The sequence below is a fragment of the Scyliorhinus torazame genome, chromosome 26 (assembly GCF_047496885.1).
Source record: "Scyliorhinus torazame isolate Kashiwa2021f chromosome 26, sScyTor2.1, whole genome shotgun sequence".
NCBI lineage: Eukaryota > Metazoa > Chordata > Chondrichthyes > Carcharhiniformes > Scyliorhinidae > Scyliorhinus > Scyliorhinus torazame.
Window position 1 is genome coordinate 21160656 of NC_092732.1, and position 19072 is coordinate 21179727.

Consider the following 19072-nt stretch of genomic DNA (forward strand, 5'->3'; position numbering starts at 1 on the left):
GTAAATTTTCATGCAAGCCGTTCTGAATGCAATCGGTAAATTGTTCAAAATGCTCAACACGCCGAGAAAATCACTTTTTCTCAAAGCAAACTGCAAATGGCTCAAAATGATCGCCGATAAATCACTTATTTACAACATGAATGTTTGGCAAAAACTAGTAAATTTAGATGCAAGTTGCACTGAAACCAAACGGCTAACTACTCAAAATGCATAATTCGCCGCAAAAAATAAAATCACTTTTTCTCCAAAATGAATATTTGGCTAAAAGTTGTATTTCATGCAAGCCGTTCTGAAAGCAAACGACAAATTATTCAAAAGGCTCAACTCGCCGAGAAAATCACTTTTTCTGAAAGCAAAGGGCAAATGGTTCAAAATGCTCGCCGATAAATTACTTATTTTCCAAAATGAATGTATGGCAAAAACTAGTATATTTAGATGCAAGTTGCACTGAAACCAAACGGCTAACTACTCAAAATGCATAATTCGCCGCAAAAAAAAAAATCACTTTTTCTCCAAAGTGCATATTTGGCAAAAAGTCCACTTTGTATGCACTATTTGTATGCAAGCCGTTCTGAACGCAAATTGTTCAAAATGCTCAACTCGCCGAGAAAATCACTTTTTCTCAAAGCAAACGGCAAAGGGCTCAAAATGCTCGTCGATAAATCACTTATTTTCCAAAATGAATGTTTGGCAAAAAATAGTAAAGTTAGATGCAAGTTGCTCTGAAACCAAAACGGCTAACTACTGAAAATGCATAATTCGCCGCAAAAAAAAAATAACTTTTTCTCCAAAGTGAATATTTGGCAAAAAGTAGTGCATTTGTATGCAAGCCGTTCTGAACGCAAATTGTTGAAAATGCTCAACTCGCCGAGAAAATCACTTTTTCTGAAAGCAAAGTGCAAATGGCTGAAAATGCTCGCCGATAAATCACTTATTTTCCAAAATGAATGTTTGGCAAAAAATAGTAAAGTTAGATGCAAGCTGCTCTGAAACCAAAACGGCTAACTACTGAAAATGCATAATTCGCCGCAAAAAAAAAATCACTTTTTCTCCAAAGTGAATATTTGGCAAAAAGTAGTGCATTTGTATGCAAGCCGTTCTGAACGCAAATTGTTGAAAATGCTCAACTCGCCGAGAAAATCCCTTTTTCTCAAAGCAAACGGCAAAGGGCTCAAAATGCTCGTCGAAAAATCACTTATTTTCCAAAATGAATGTTTGGCAAAAAATAGAAAATGTAGATGCAAGTCGCTCTGAAACCAAACGGCTAATATTGAAAATGCATAATTCGCCGCCAAAAAAAAAAGCACTTTTTCTCCAAAATGAATATTTGGCTAAAAGTTGTATAATGTCATGCAAGCCGTTCTGAACGCAAATTATTTAAAATGCTCAACTCGCCGAGAAAATCACTTTTTCTGAAAGCAAAGGGCAAATGGCTCAAAATGCTCGCCAATAAATCACTTTTTCTCCAAAATGAATGTTTGGCAAAAACTAGTAAATTTAGATGCAAGCCGCTCTGAAACCAAACGGCTAACACTGAAAATGCATAATTCGCCGCAAAAAAAAAATCTCTTTTTCTCCAAAATTAATATTTGGCTAAAAGTTATATAATTTCATGCAAGCCGTTCTGAAAGCAAACGGCAAATTATAGAAAATGCTGATCTCGCCGAGAAAATCACCTTTTCTGAAAGCAAAGGGCAAATGGCTCAAAATGCTCGCCGATAAATCACTTTTTCTCCAAAATGAATGTTTGGCAAAAACTAGTAAATTTAGATGCAAGTTGATCTGAAACCAAACGGCTAACTACTCAAAATGCATATTTCGTCGCAAAAAAAGAAATCACTTTTTCTCCAAAATGAATATTTGGCTAAAAATTGTATAATTTCTTGCAAGCCGTTCTGAAAGCAAACGGCAAATTATTCAAAATGCTCAACTCGCCGAGAAAATCACTTTTTCTGAAAGCAAAGGGCAAATGGCTCAAAATGCTCGCCGATAAATCACTTATTTTCCAAAATGAATGTTTGGCAAAAAATAGTAAATTTTCATGCAAGCCGTTCTGAATGCAAACGGTAAATTATTCAAAATGCTCAACTCGCCGAGAAAATCACTTTTTCTGAAAGCAAAGTGCAAATGATTCAAAATTCTCGCCGATAAATCACTTATTTTCCAAAATGAACGTTTGGCAAAAAATAGTAAATTTTCATGCAAGCCGTTCTGAATGCAAACGGTAAATTGTTCAAAGTGCTCAACTCGCCGAGAAAATCACTTTTTCTCAAAGCAAACTGCAAATGGCTCAAAATGCTCGCCGATAAATCACTTATTTACAACATAAATGTATGGCAAAAACTAGTATATTTAGATGCAAGTTGCACTGAAACCAAACGGCTAACTACTCAAAATGCATAATTCGCCGCAAAAAAAAAAATCACTTTTTCTCCAAAGTGCATATTTGGCAAAAAGTCCACTTTGTATGCACTATTTGTATGCAAGCCGTTCTGAACGCAAATTGTTCAAAATGCTCAACTCGCCGAGAAAATCACTTTTTCTCAAAGCAAACGGCAAAGGGCTCAAAATGCTCGTCGATAAATCACTTATTTTCCAAAATGAATGTTTGGCAAAAAATAGAAAATTTAGATGAAAGCCGCTCTGAAACCAAACGTCTAATACTGAAAATGCAGAATTCGCCGCCAAAAAAAAAATCACTTTTTCTCCAAAATGAATATTTGGCTAAAAATTGTATAATTTCATGCAAGCCGTTCTGAAAGCAAACGGCAAATTATTCAAAATGCTCAACTCGCCGAGAAAATCACTTTTTCTGAAAGCAAAGGGCAAATGGCTCAAAATGCTCGCCGATAAATCACTTTTTCTCCAAAATGAATGTTTGGCAAAAGCTAGTAAATTTAGATGCAACCTTCTCTGAAACCAAACGGCTCAAAATGCATAATTCGCCGCAAACAAAATCACTTTTTCTCCAAAATGAATATTTGGCAAAAAGTAGTACATTATTATGCAAGCCGTCTGTACGCAAATTGTTCACAATTCTCAACTGGCCGAGAAAATCACTTTTTCTCAAAGCAAACGGCAAATGGCTCAAAATGCTCGCCGATAAATCACTTTTACTCCAAAATGAATGTTTGGCAAAAACTAGTAAATTTAGATGCAAGTTGATCTGAAACCAAACGGCTAACTACTCAAAATGCATATTTCGTCGCAAAAAAAGAAATCACTTTTTCTCCAAAATGAATATTTGGCTAAAAATTGTATAATTTCTTGCAAGCCGTTCTGAAAGCAAACGGCAAATTATTCAAAATGCTCAACTCGCCGAGAAAATCACTTTTTCTGAAAGCAAAGGGCAAATGGCTCAAAATGCTCGCCGATAAATCACTTATTTTCCAAAATGAATGTTTGGCAAAAAATAGTAAATTTTCATGCAAGCCGTTCTGAATGCAAACGGTAAATTGTTCAAAATGCTCAACACACCGAGAAAATCACTTTTTCTCAAAGCAAACTGCAAATGGCTCAAAATGCTCGCCGATAAATCACTTATTTACAACATGAATGTTTGGCAAAAACTAGTAAATTTAGATGCAAGTTGCACTGAAACCAAACGGCTAACTACTCAAAATGCATAATTCGCCGCAAAAAAAAATCACTTTTTCTCCAAAGTGCATATTTGGCAAAAAGTCCACTTTGCAATGCACTATTTGTATGCAAGCCGTTCTGAACGCAAATTGTTGAAAATGCTCAACTCGCCGAGAAAATCACTTTTTCTCAAAGCAAACGGCAAAGGGCTCAAAATGCTCGTCGATAAATCACTTATTTTCCAAAATGAATGTTTGGCAAAAAATAGAAAATTTAGATGCAAGTCGCTCTGAAACCAAACGGCTAATATTGAAAATGCATAATTCGCCGCCAAAAAAAAAGCACTTTTTCTCCAAAATGAATACTTGGCTAAAAGTTGTATAATGGCATGCAAGCCGTTCTGAAAGCAAACGGCAAATTATTCAAAATGCTCAATCCACCGAGAAAATCACTTTTTCTGAAAGCAAAGGGCAAATGGCTCAAAATGCTCGCCGATAAATCACTTATTTTCCAAAATGAATGTTTGGCAGAAAATAGTACATTTAGATGCAAGTTGATCTGAAACCAAAACGGCTAACTACTCAAAATGCATAATTCGTCGCAAAAAATAAAATCACTTTTTCTCCAAAATGAATATTTGGCTAAAAGTTGTATTTCATGCAAGCCGTTCTGAAAGCAAACGACAAATTATTCAAAAGGCTCAACTCGCCGAGAAAATCACTTTTTCTGAAAGCAAAGGGCAAATGGTTCAAAATGCTCGCCGATAAATTACTTATTTTCCAAAATGAATGTTTGGCAAAAAATAGTAAAGTTAGATGCAAGTTGCTCTGAAACCAAAACGGCTAACTACTCAAAATCCATAATTCGCCGCAAAAAAAAATCACTTTTTCTCCAAAGTGCATATTTGGCAAGAAGTCCACTTTGTATGCACTATTTGTATGCAAGCCGTTCTGAACGCAAATTGTTCAAAATGCTCAACTCGCCGAGAAAATCACTTTTTCTCAAAGCAAACGGCAAAGGGCTCAAAATGCTCGTCGATAAATCACTTATTTTCCAAAATGAATGTTTGGCAAAAAATAGAAAATTTAGATGCAAGTCGCTCTGAAACCAAACGGCTAATATTGAAAATGCATAATTCGCCGCCAAAAAAAGAGCACTTTTTCTCCAAAATGAATACTTGGCTAAAAGTTGTATAATGTTATGCAAGCCGTTCTGAAAGCAAACGGCAAATTATTCAAAATGCTCAATCCGCCGAGAAAATCACTTTTTCTGAAAGCAAAGGGCAAATGGTTCAAAATGCTCGCCGATAAATTACTTATTTTCCAAAATGAATGTTTGGCAAAAAATAGTAAAGTTAGATGCAAGTTGCTCTGAAACCAAAACGGCTAACTACTCAAAATGCATAATTCGTCGCAAAAAATAAAATCACTTTTTCTCCAAAATGAGTATTTGGCTAAAAGTTGTATTTCATGCAAGCCGTTCTGAAAGCAAACGACAAATTATTCAAAAGGCTCAGCTCGCCGAGAAAATCACTTTTTCTGAAAGCAAAGGGCAAATGGTTCAAAATGCTCGCCGATAAATTACTTATTTTCCAAAATGAATGTTTGGCAAAAAATAGTAAAGTTAGATGCAAGTTGCTCTGAAACCAAAACGGCTAACTACTGAAAATGCATAATTCGCCGCAAAAAAAAAAATCACTTTTTCTCCAAAGTGGATATTTGGCAAAAAGTAGTGCATTTGTATGCAAGCCGTTCTGAACGCAAATTGTTGAAAATGCTCAACTCGCCGAGAAAATCCCTTTTTCTCAAAGCAAACGGCAAAGGGCTCAAAATGCTCGTCGAAAAATCACTTATTTTCCAAAATGAATGTTTGGCAAGAAATAGAAAATTTAGATGCAAGTCGCTCTGAAACCAAACGGCTAATATTGAAAATGCATAATTCGCCGCAAAAAAAAAATCACTTTTTCTCCAAAGTGGATATTTGGCTAAAAGTTGTATAATGTCATGCAAGCCGTTCTGAACGCAAATTATTTAAAATGCTCAACTCGCCGAGAAAATCACTTTTTCTGAAAGCAAAGGGCAAATGGCTCAAAATGCTCGCCAATAAATCACTTTTTCTCCAAAATGAATGTTTGGCAAAAACTAGTAAATTTAGATGCAAGCCGCTCTGAAACCAAACGGCTAACACTGAAAATGCATAATTCGCCGCAAAAAAAAAATCACTTTTTCTCCAAAATTAATATTTGGCTAAAAGTTATATAATTTCATGCAAGCCGTTCTGAAAGCAAACGGCAAATTATAGAAAATGCTGATCTCGCCGAGGAAATCACCTTTTCTGAAAGCAAAGGGCAAATGGCTCAAAATGCTCGCCGATAAATCACTTTTTCTCCAAAATGAATGTTTGGCAAAAGCTAGTAAATTTAGATGCAAGCTTCTCTGAAACCAAACGGCTCAAAATGCATAATTCGCCGCAAACAAAATCACTTTATCTCCAAAATGAATATTTGGCAAAAAGTAGTACATTATTATGCAAGCCGTCTGTACGCAAATTGTTCACAATTCTCAACTCGCCGAGAAAATCACTTTTTCTCAAAGCAAACGGCAAATGGCTCAAAATGCTCGCCGATAAATCACTTATTTTCCAAAATGACTGTTTGGCAAAAAATAGTAAATTTTCATGCAAGCCGTTCTGAATGCAAACGGTAAATTGTTCAAAATGCTCAACTCGCCGAGAAAATCACTTTTTCTCAAAGCAAACTGCAAATGGCTCAAAATGCTCGCCGATAAATCACTTATTTACAACATAAATGTTTGGCAAAAACTAGTAAATTTAGATGCAAGTTGCACTGAAAACAAACGGCTAACTACTCAAAATGCATAATTCGCCGCAAAAAAAAAAATCACTTTTTCTCCAAAGTGCATATTTGGCAAAAAGTCCACTTTGTATGCACTATTTGTATGCAAGCCGTTCTGAACGCAAATTGTTCAAAATGCTCAGCTCGCCGAGAAAATCACTTTTTCTCAAAGCAAAGGGCAAATGGTTCAAAATGCTCGCCGATAAATTACTTATTTTCCAAAATGAATGTTTGGCAAAAAATAGTAAAGTTAGATGCAAGTTGCTCTGAAACCAAAACGGCTAACTACTGAAAATGCATAATTCGCCGCAAAAAAAAAATCACTTTTTCTCCAAAGTGGATATTTGGCAAAAAGTAGTGCATTTGTATGCAAGCCGTTCTGAACGCAAATTGTTGAAAATGCTCAACTCGCCGAGAAAATCCCTTTTTCTCAAAGCAAACGGCAAAGGGCTCAAAATGCTCGTCGAAAAATCACTTATTTTCCAAAATGAATGTTTGGCAAAAAATAGAAAATTTAGATGCAAGTCGCTCTGAAACCAAACGGCTAATATTGAAAATGCATAATTCGCCGCCAAAAAAAAAAGCACTTTTTCTCCAAAATGAATATTTGGCTAAAAGTTGTATAATGTCATGCAAGCCGTTCTGAACGCAAATTATTTAAAATGCTCAACTCGCCGAGAAAATCACTTTTTCTGAAAGCAAAGGGCAAATGGCTCAAAATGCTCGCCAATAAATCACTTTTTCTCCAAAATGAATGTTTGGCAAAAACTAGTAAATTTAGATGCAAGCCGCTCTGAAACCAAACGGCTAACACTGAAAATGCATAATTCGCCGCAAAAAAAAAATCACTTTTTCTCCAAAATTAATATTTGGCTAAAAGTTATATAATTTCATGCAAGCCGTTCTGAAAGCAAACGGCAAATTATAGAAAATGCTGATCTCGCCGAGGAAATCACCTTTTCTGAAAGCAAAGGGCAAATGGCTCAAAATGCTCGCCGATAAATCACTTTTTCTCCAAAATGAATGTTTGGCAAAAGCTAGTAAATTTAGATGCAAGCTTCTCTGAAACCAAACGGCTCAAAATGCATAATTCGCCGCAAACAAAATCACTTTATCTCCAAAATGAATATTTGGCAAAAAGTAGTACATTATTATGCAAGCCGTCTGTACGCAAATTGTTCACAATTCTCAACTCGCCGAGAAAATCACTTTTTCTCAAAGCAAACGGCAAATGGCTCAAAATGCTCGCCGATAAATCACTTATTTTCCAAAATGAATGTTTGGCAAAAAATAGTAAATTTTCATGCAAGCCGTTCTGAATGCAAACGGTAAATTGTTCAAAATGCTCAACTCGCCGAGAAAATCACTTTTTCTCAAAGCAAACTGCAAATGGCTCAAAATGCTCGCCGATAAATCACTTATTTACAACATAAATGTTTGGCAAAAACTAGTAAATTTAGATGCAAGTTGCACTGAAAACAAACGGCTAACTACTCAAAATGCATAATTCGCCGCAAAAAAAAAAATCACTTTTTCTCCAAAGTGCATATTTGGCAAAAAGTCCACTTTGTATGCACTATTTGTATGCAAGCCGTTCTGAACGCAAATTGTTCAAAATGCTCAGCTCGCCGAGAAAATCACTTTTTCTCAAAGCAAAGGGCAAATGGTTCAAAATGCTCGCCGATAAATTACTTATTTTCCAAAATGAATGTTTGGCAAAAAATAGTAAAGTTAGATGCAAGTTGCTCTGAAACCAAAACGGCTAACTACTGAAAATGCATAATTCGCCGCAAAAAAAAAATCACTTTTTCTCCAAAGTGGATATTTGGCAAAAAGTAGTGCATTTGTATGCAAGCCGTTCTGAACGCAAATTGTTGAAAATGCTCAACTCGCCGAGAAAATCCCTTTTTCTCAAAGCAAACGGCAAAGGGCTCAAAATGCTCGTCGAAAAATCACTTATTTTCCAAAATGAATGTTTGGCAAAAAATAGAAAATTTAGATGCAAGTCGCTCTGAAACCAAACGGCTAATATTGAAAATGCATAATTCGCCGCCAAAAAAAAAAGCACTTTTTCTCCAAAATGAATATTTGGCTAAAAGTTGTATAATGTCATGCAAGCCGTTCTGAACGCAAATTATTTAAAATGCTCAACTCGCCGAGAAAATCACTTTTTCTGAAAGCAAAGGGCAAATGGCTCAAAATGCTCGCCAATAAATCACTTTTTCTCCAAAATGAATGTTTGGCAAAAACTAGTAAATTTAGATGCAAGCCGCTCTGAAACCAAACGGCTAACACTGAAAATGCATAATTCGCCGCAAAAAAAAAATCACTTTTTCTCCAAAATTAATATTTGGCTAAAAGTTATATAATTTCATGCAAGCCGTTCTGAAAGCAAACGGCAAATTATAGAAAATGCTGATCTCGCCGAGAAAATCACCTTTTCTGAAAGCAAAGGGCAAATGGCTCAAAATGCTCGCCGATAAATCACTTTTTCTCCAAAATGAATGTTTGGCAAAAACTAGTAAATTTAGATGCAAGTTGATCTGAAACCAAACGGCTAACTACTCAAAATGCATATTTCGTCGCAAAAAAAAAATCACTTTTTCTCCAAAATGAATATTTGGCTAAAAATTGTATAATTTCTTGCAAGCCGTTCTGAAAGCAAACGGCAAATTATTCAAAATGCTCAACTCGCCGAGAAAATCACTTTTTCTGAAAGCAAAGGGCAAATGGCTCAAAATGCTCGCCGATAAATCACTTATTTTCCAAAATGAATGTTTGGCAAAAAATAGTAAATTTTCATGCAAGCCGTTCTGAATGCAAACGGTAAATTATTCAAAATGCTCAACTCGCCGAGAAAATCACTTTTTCTGAAAGCAAAGTGCAAATGACTCAAAATTCTCGCCGATAAATCACTTATTTTCCAAAATGAATGTTTGGCAAAAAATAGTAAATTTTCATGAAAGCCGTTCTGAATGCAAACGGTAAATTGTTCAAAGTGCTCAACTCGCCGAGAAAATCACTTTTTCTCAAAGCAAACTGCAAATGGCTCAAAATGCTCGCCGATAAATCACTTATTTACAACATAAATGTTTGGCAAAAACTAGTAAATTTAGATGCAAGTTGCACTGAAACCAAACGGCTAACTACTCAAAATGCATAATTCGCCGCAAAAAAAAAAATCACTTTTTCTCCAAAGTGCATATTTGGCAAAAAGTCCACTTTGTATGCACTATTTGTATGCAAGCCGTTCTGAACGCAAAATGCTCAGCTCGCCGAGAAAATCACTCGCCGATAAATCACTTATTTTCCAAAATGAATGTTTGGCAAAAAATAGTAAATTTTCATGCAAGCCGTTCTGAATTCAAACGGTAAATTGTTCAAAATGCTCAACACACCGAGAAAATCACTTTTTCTCAAAGCAAACGGCAAAGGGCTCAAAATGCTCGTCGATAAATCACTTATTTTCCAAAATGAATGTTTGGCAAAAAATAGAAAATTTAGATGAAAGCCGCTCTGAAACCAAACGTCTAATACTGAAAATGCATAATTCGCCGCCAAAAAAAAAAATCACTTTTTCTCCAAAATGAATATTTGGCTAAAAATTGTATAATTTCATGCAAGCCGTTCTGAAAGCAAACGGCAAATTATTCAAAATGCTCAACTCGCCGAGAAAATCACTTTTTCTGAAAGCAAAGGGCAAATGGCTCAAAATGCTCGCCGATAAATCACTTTTTCTCCAAAAATAATGTTTGGCAAAAGCTAGTAAATTTAGATGCAAGCTTCTCTGAAACCAAACGGCTCAAAATGCATAATTCGCCGCAAACAAAATCACTTTTTCTCCAAAATGAATATTTGGCAAAAAGTAGTACATTATTATGCAAGCCGTCTGTACGCAAATTGTTCACAATTCTCAACTCGCCGAGAAAATCACTTTTTCTCAAAGCAAACGGCAAATGGCTCAAAATGCTCGCCGATAAATCACTTTTACTCCAAAATGAATGTTTGGCAAAAACTAGTAAATTTAGATGCAAGTTGATCTGAAACCAAAGGGCTAACTACTCAAAATGCATATTTCGTCGCAAAAAAAGAAATCACTTTTTCTCCAAAATGAATATTTGGCTAAAAATTGTATAATTTCTTGCAAGCCGTTCTGAAAGCAAACGGCAAATTATTCAAAATGCTCAACTCGCCGAGAAAATCACTTTTTCTGAAAGCAAAGGGCAAATGGCTCAAAATGCTCGCCGATAAATCACTTATTTTCCAAAATGAATGTTTGGCAAAAAATAGTAAATTTTCATGCAAGCCGTTCTGAATTCAAACGGTAAATTGTTCAAAATGCTCAACACACCGAGAAAATCACTTTTTCTCAAAGCAAACTGCAAATGGCTCAAAATGCTCGCCGATAAATCACTTATTTAGAACATGAATGTTTGGCAAAAACTAGTAAATTTAGATGCAAGTTGCACTGAAACCAAACGGCTAACTACTCAAAATGCATAATTCGCCGCAAAAAAAATCACTTTTTCTCCAAAGTGCATATTTGGCAAAAAGTCCACTTTGTATGCACTATTTGTATGCAAGCCGTTCTGAACGCAAATTGTTCAAAATGCTCAACTCGCCGAGAAAATCACTTTTTCTCAAAGCAAACGGCAAAGGGCTCAAAATGCTCGTCGATAAATCACTTATTTTCCAAAATGAATGTTTGGCAAAAAATAGAAAATTTAGATGCAAGTCGCTCTGAAACCAAACGGCTAATATTGAAAATGCATAATTCGCCGACAAAAAAAAAGCACTTTTTCTCCAAAATAAATACTTGGCTAAAAGTTGTATAATTTCATGCAAGCCGTTCTGAAAGCAAACGGCAAATTATTCAAAATGCTCAATCCACCGAGAAAATCACTTTTTCTGAAAGCAAAGGGCAAATGGCTCAAAATGCTCGCCGATAAATCACTTATTTTCCAAAATGAATGTTTGGCAGAAAATAGTACATTTAGATGCAAGTTGATCTGAAACCAAAACGGCTAACTACTCAAAATGCATAATGCGCCGCAAAAAAAAAATCACTTTTTCTCCAAAGTGCATATTTGGCAAGAAGTCCACTTTGTATGCACTATTTGTATGCAAGCCGTTCTGAACGCAAATTGTTCAAAATGCTCAACTCGCCGAGAAAATCACTTTTTCTCAAAGCAAACGGCAAAGGGCTCAAAATGCTCGTCGAGAAATCACTTATTTTCCAAAATGAATGTTTGGCAAAAAATAGAAAATGTAGATGCAAGTCGCTCTGAAACCAAACGGCTAATATTGAAAATGCATAATTCGCCGCCAAAAAAAGAGCACTTTTTCTCCAAAATGAATACTTGGCTAAAAGTTGTATAACGTTATGCAAGCCGTTCTGAAAGCAAACGGCAAATTATTCAAAATGCTCAATCCGCCGAGAAAATCACTTTTTCTGAAAGCAAAGGGCAAATGGCTCAAAATGCTCGCCGATAAATCACTTATTTTCCAAAATGAATGTTTGGCAAAAAATAGTACATTTAGATGCAAGTTGATCTGAAACCAAAACGGCTAACTACTCAAAATGCATAATTCGTCGCAAAAAATAAAATCACTTTTTCTCCAAAATGAATATTTGCCTAAAAGTTGTATTTCATGCAAGCCGTTCTGAAAGCAAACGACAAATTATTCAAAAGGCTCAACTCGCCGAGAAAATCACTTTTTCTGAAAGCAAAGGGCAAATGGTTCAAAATGCTCGCCGATGAATTACTTATTTTCCAAAATGAATGTTTGGCAAAAAATAGTAAAGTTAGATGCAAGTTGCTCTGAAACCAAAACGGCTAACTACTGAAAATGCATAATTCGCCGCAAAAAAAAATCACTTTTTCTCCAAAGTGGATATTTGGCAAAAAGTAGTGCATTTGTATGCAAGCCGTTCTGAACGCAAATTGTTGAAAATGCTCAACTCGCCGAGAAAATCCCTTTTTCTCAAAGCAAACAACAAAGGGCTCAAAATGCTCGTCGAAAAATCACTTATTTTCCAAAATGAATGTTTGGCAAAAAATAGAAAATTTAGATGCAAGTCGCTCTGAAACCAAACGGCTAATTTTGAAAATGCATAATTCGCCGCCAAAAAAAAAGCACTTTTTCTCCAAAATGAATATTTGGCTAAAAGTTGTATAATGTCATGCAAGCCGTTCTGAACGCAAATTATTTAAAATGCTCAACTCGCCGAGAAAATCACTTTTTCTGAAAGCAAAGGGCAAATGGCTCAAAATGCTCGCCAATAAATCACTTTTTCTCCAAAATGAATGTTTGGCAAAAACTAGTAAATTTAGATGCAAGCCGCTCTGAAACCAAACGGCTAACACTGAAAATGCATAATTCGCCGCAAAAAAAAAATCACTTTTTCTCCAAAATTAATATTTGGCTAAAAGTTATATAATTTCATGCAAGCCGTTCTGAAAGCAAACGGCAAATTATAGAAAAAGCTGATCTCGCCGAGAAAATCACCTTTTCTGAAAGCAAAGGGCAAATGGCTCAAAATGCTCGCCGATAAATCACTTTTTCTCCAAAATGAATGTTTGGCAAAAGCTAGTAAATTTAGATGCAAGCTTCTCTGAAACCAAACGGCTCAAAATGCATAATTCGCCGCAAACAAAATCACTTTATCTCCAAAATGAATATTTGGCAAAAAGAAGTACATTATTATGCAAGCCGTCTGTACGCAAATTGTTCACAATTCTCAACTCGCCGAGAAAATCACTTTTTCTCAAAGCAAACGGCAAATGGCTCAAAATGCTCGCCGATAAATCACTTTTACTCCAAAATGAATGTTTGGCAAAAACTAGTAAATTTAGATGCAAGTTGATCTGAAACCAAACGGCTAACTACTCAAAATGCATATTTCGTCGCAAAAAAAGAAATCACTTTTTCTCCAAAATGAATATTTGGCTAAAAATTGTATAATTTCTTGCAAGCCGTTCTGAAAGCAAACGGCAAATTATTCAAAATGCTCAACTCGCCGAGAAAATCACTTTTTCTGAAAGCAAAGTGCAAATGACTCAAAATTCTCGCCGATAAATCACTTATTTTCCAAAATGAATGTTTGGTAAAAAATAGTAAATTTTCATGCAAGCCGTTCTGAATGCAAACGGTAAATTGTTCAAAGTGCTCAACTCGCCGAGAAAATCACTTTTTCTCAAAGCAAACTGCAAATGGCTCAAAATGCTCGCCGATAAATCACTTATTTACAACATAAATGTTTGGTAAAAACTAGTAAATTTAGATGCAAGTTGCACTGAAACCAAACGGCTAACTACTCAAAATGCATAATTCGCCGCAAAAAAAAAAATCACTTTTTCTCCAAAGTGCATATTTGGCAAAAAGTCCACTTTGTATGCACTATTTGTATGCAAGCCGTTCTGAACGCAAATTGTTCAAAATGCTCAGCTCGCCGAGAAAATCACTTTTTCTCAAAGCAAACGGCAAAGGGCTCAAAATGCTCGTCGATAAATCACTTATTTTCCAAAATGAATGTTTGGCAAAAAATAGAAAATTTAGATGAAAGCCGCTCTGAAACCAAACGTCTAATACTGAAAATGCATAATTCGCCGCCAAAAAAAAAAATCACTTTTTCTCCAAAATGAATATTTGGCTAAAAATTGTATAATTTCATGCAAGCCGTTCTGAAAGCAAACGGCAAATTATTCAAAATGCTCAACTCGCCGAGAAAATCACTTTTTCTGAAAGCAAAGGGAAAATGGCTCAAAATGCTCGCCGATAAATCACTTTTTCTCCAAAATGAATGTTTGGCAAAAGCTAGTAAATTTAGATGCAAGCTTCTCTGAAACCAAACGGCTCAAAATGCATAATTCGCCGCAAACAAAATCACTTTTTCTCCAAAATGAATATTTGGCAAAAAGTAGTACATTATTATCCAACCGTCTGTACGCAAATTGTTCACAATTCTCAACTCGCCGAGAAAATCACTTTTTCTCAAAGCAAACGGCAAATGGCTCAAAATGCTCGCCGATAAATCACTTTTACTCCAAAATGAATGTTTGGCAAAAACTAGTAAATTTAGATGCAAGTTGATCTGAAACCAAACGGCTAACTACTCAAAATGCATATTTCGTCGCAAAAAAAGAAATCACTTTTTCTCCAAAATGAATATTTGGCTAAAAATTGTATAATTTCTTGCAAGCCGTTCTGAAAGCAAACGGCAAATTATTCAAAATGCTCAACTCGCCGAGAAAATCACTTTTTCTGAAAGCAAAGGGCAAATGGCTCAAAATGCTCGCCGATAAATCACTTATTTTCCAAAATGAATGTTTGGCAAAAAATAGTAAATTTTCATGCAAGCCGTTCTGAATGCAAACGGTAAATTGTTCAAAATGCTGAACACGCCGAGAAAATCACTTTTTCTCAAAGCAAACTGCAAATGGCTCAAAATGCTCGCCGATAAATCACTTATTTACAACATGAATGTTTGGCAAAAACTAGTAAATTTAGATGCAAGTTGCACTGAAACCAAACGGCTAACTACTCAAAATGCATAATTCGCCGCAAAAAAAATCACTTTTTCTCCAAAGTGCATATTTGGCAAAAAGTCCACTTTGTATGCACTATTTGTATGCAAGCCGTTCTGAACGCAAATTGTTCAAAATGCTCAACTCGCCGAGAAAATCACTTTTTCTCAAAGCAAACGGCAAAGGGCTCAAAATGCTCGTCGATAAATCACTTATTTTCCAAAATGAATGTTTGGCAAAAAATAGAAAATTTAGATGCAAGTCGCTCTGAAACCAAACGGCTAATATTTAAAATGCATAATTCGCCGCCAAAAAAAAAGCACTTTTATTCCAAAATGAATACTTGGCTAAAAGTTGTATAATGTCATGCAAGCCGTTCTGAAAGCAAACGGCAAATTATTCAAAATGCTCAATCCACCGAGAAAATCACTTTTTCTGAAAGCAAAGGGCAAATGGCTCAAAATGCTCGCCGATAAATCACTTATTTTCCAAAATGAATGTTTGGCAGAAAATAGTACATTTAGATGCAAGTTGATCTGAAACCAAAACGGCTAACTACTCAAAATGCATAATTCGTCGCAAAAAATAAAATCACTTTTTCTCCAAAATGAATATTTGGCTAAAAGTTGTATTTCATGCAAGCCGTTCTGAAAGCAAACGACAAATTATTCAAAAGGCTCAACTCGCCGAGAAAATCACTTTTTCTGAAAGCAAAGGGCAAATGGTTCAAAATGCTCGCCGATCAATTACTTATTTTCCAAAATGAATGTTTGGCAAAAAATAGTAAAGTTAGATGCAAGTTGCTCTGAAACCAAAACGGCTAACTACTGAAAATGCATAATTCGCCGCAAAAAAAAAATCACTTTTTCTCCAAAGTGGATATTTGGCAAAAAGTAGTGCATTTGTATGCAAGCCGTTCTGAACGCAAATTGTTGAAAATGCTCAACTCGCCGAGAAAATCCCTTTTTCTCAAAGCAAACGGCAAAGGGCTCAAAATGCTCGTCGAAAAATCACTTATTTTCCAAAATGAATGTTTGGCAAAAAATAGAAAATTTAGATGCAAGTCGCTCTGAAACCAAACGGCTAATTTTGAAAATGCATAATTCGCCGCCAAAAAAAAAAGCACTTTTTCTCCAAAATGAATATTTGGCTAAAAGTTGTATAATGTCATGCAAGCCGTTCTGAACGCAAATTATTTAAAATGCTCAACTCGCCGAGAAAATCACTTTTTCTGAAAGCAAAGGGCAAATGGCTCAAAATGCTCGCCAATAAATCACTTTTTCTCCAAAATGAATGTTTGGCAAAAACTAGTAAATTTAGATGCAAGCCGCTCTGAAACCAAACGGCTAACACTGAAAATGCATAATTCGCCGCAAAAAAAAAATCACTTTTTCTCCAAAATTAATATTTGGCTAAAAGTTATATAATTTCATGCAAGCCGTTCTGAAAGCAAACGGCAAATTATAGAAAATGCTGATCTCGCCGAGAAAATCACCTTTTCTGAAAGCAAAGGGCAAATGGCTCAAAATGCTCGCCGATAAATCACTTTTTCTCCAAAATGAATGTTTGGCAAAAGCTAGTAAATTTAGATGCAAGCTTCTCTGAAACCAAACGGCTCAAAATGCATAATTCGCCGCAAACAAAATCACTTTTTCTCCAAAATGAATATTTGGCAAAAAGTAGTACATTATTATGCAAGCCGTCTGTACGCAAATTGTTCACAATTCTCAACTCGCCGAGAAAATCACTTTTTCTCAAAGCAAACGGCAAATGGCTCAAAATGCTCGCCGATAAATCACTTTTACTCCAAAATGAATGTTTGGCAAAAACTAGTAAATTTAGATGCAAGTTGATCTGAAACCAAAGGGCTAACTACTCAAAATGCATATTTCGTCGCAAAAAAAGAAATCACTTTTTCTCCAAAATGAATATTTGGCTAAAAATTGTATAATTTCTTGCAAGCCGTTCTGAAAGCAAACGGCAAATTATTCAAAATGCTCAACTCGCTTAGAAAATCACTTTTTCTGAAAGCAAAGGGCAAATGGCTCAAAATGCGCGCCGATAAATCACTTATTTTCCAAAATGAATGTTTGGCAAAAAATAGTAAATTTTCATGCAAGCCGTTCTGAATGCAAACGGTAAATTGTTCAAAATGCTCAACTCGCCGAGAAAATCACTTTTTCTCAAAGCAAACTGCAAATGGCTCAAAATGCTCGCCGATAAATCATTTATTTACAACATAAATGTTTGGCAAAAACTAGTAAATTTAGATGCAAGTTGCACTGAAACCAAACGGCTAACTACTCAAAATGCATAATTCGCCGCAAAAAAAAAAATCACTTTTTCTCCAAAGTGCATATTTGGCAAAAAGTCCACTTTGTATGCACTATTTGTATGCAAGCCGTTCTGAACGCAAGTTGTTCAAAATGCTCAGCTCGCCGAGAAAATCACTTTTTCTCAAAGCAAACGGCAAAGGGCTCAAAATGCTCGTCGACAAATCACTTATTTTCCAAAATGAATGTTTGGCAAAAAATAGAAAATTTAGATGAAAGCCGCTCTGAAACCAAACGTCTAATACTGAAAATGCATAATTCGCCGCCAAAAAAAAAAATCATTTTTTCTCCAAAATGAATATTTGGCTAAAAATTGTATAATTTCATGCAAGCCGTTCTGAAAGCAAACGGCAAATTATTCAAAATGCTCAACTCGCCGAGAAAATCACTTTTTCTGAAAGCAAAGGGCAATTGGCTCAAAATGCTCGCCGATAAATCACTTTTTCTCCAAAATGAATGTTTGGCAAAAGCTAGTAAATTTAGATGCAAGCTTCTCTGAAACCAAACGGCTCAAAATGCATAATTCGCCGCAAACAAAATCACTTTTTCTCCAAAATGAATATTTGGCAAAAAGTAGTACATTATTATGCAAGCCGTCTGTACGCAAATTGTTCACAATTCTCAACTCGCCGAGAAAATCACTTTTTCTCAAAGCAAACGGCAAATGGCTCAAAATGCTCGCCGATAAATCACTTTTACTCCAAAATGAATGTTTGGCAAAAACTAGTAAATTTAGATGCAAGTTGATCTGAAACCAAACGGCTAACTACTCAAAATGCATATTTCGTCGCAAAAAAAGAAATCACTTTTTCTCCAAAATGAATATTTGGCTAAAAATTGTATAATTTCTTGCAAGCCGTTCTGAAAGCAAACGGCAAATTATTCAAAATGCTCAATCCACCGAGAAAATCACTTTTTCTGAAAGCAAAGGGCAAATGGCTCAAAATGCTCGCCGATAAATCACTTATTTTCCAAAATGAATGTTTGGCAGAAAATAGTACATTTAGATGCAAGTTGATCTGAAACCAAAACGGCTAACTACTCAAAATGCATAATTCGTCGCAAAAAATAAAATCACTTTTTCTCCAAAATGAATATTTGGCTAAAAGTTGTATTTCATGCAAGCCGTTCTGAAAGCAAACGACAAATTATTCAAAAGGCTCAACTCGCCGAGAAAATCACTTTTTCTGAAAGCAAAGGGCAAATGGTTCAAAATGCTCGCCGATAAATTACTTATTTTCCAAAATGAATGTTTGGCAAAAAATAGTAAAGTTAGATGCAAGTTGCTCTGAAACCAAAACGGCTAACTACTGAAAATGCATAATTCGCCGCAAAAAAAAAATCACTTTTTCTCCAAAGTGGATATTTGGCAAAAAGTAGTGCATTTGTATGCAAGCCGTTCTGAACGCAAATTGTTGAAAATGCTCAACTCGCCGAGAAAATCCCTTTTTCTCAAAGCAAACGGCAAAGGGCTCAAAATGCTCGTCGAAAAATCACTTATTTTCCAAAATGAATGTTTGGCAAAAAATAGAAAATTTAGATGCAAGTCGCTCTGAAACCAAACGGCTAATATTGAAAATGCATAATTCGGCGCCAAAAAAAAAAGCACTTTTTCTCCAAAATGAATATTTGGCTAAAAGTTGTAGAATGTCATGCAAGCCGTTCTGAAAGCAAACGGCAAATTATTCAAAATGCTCAACTCGCCGAGAAAATCACTTTTTCTGAAAGCAAAGGGCAAATGGCTCAAAATGCTCGCCGATAAATCACTTTTTCTCCAA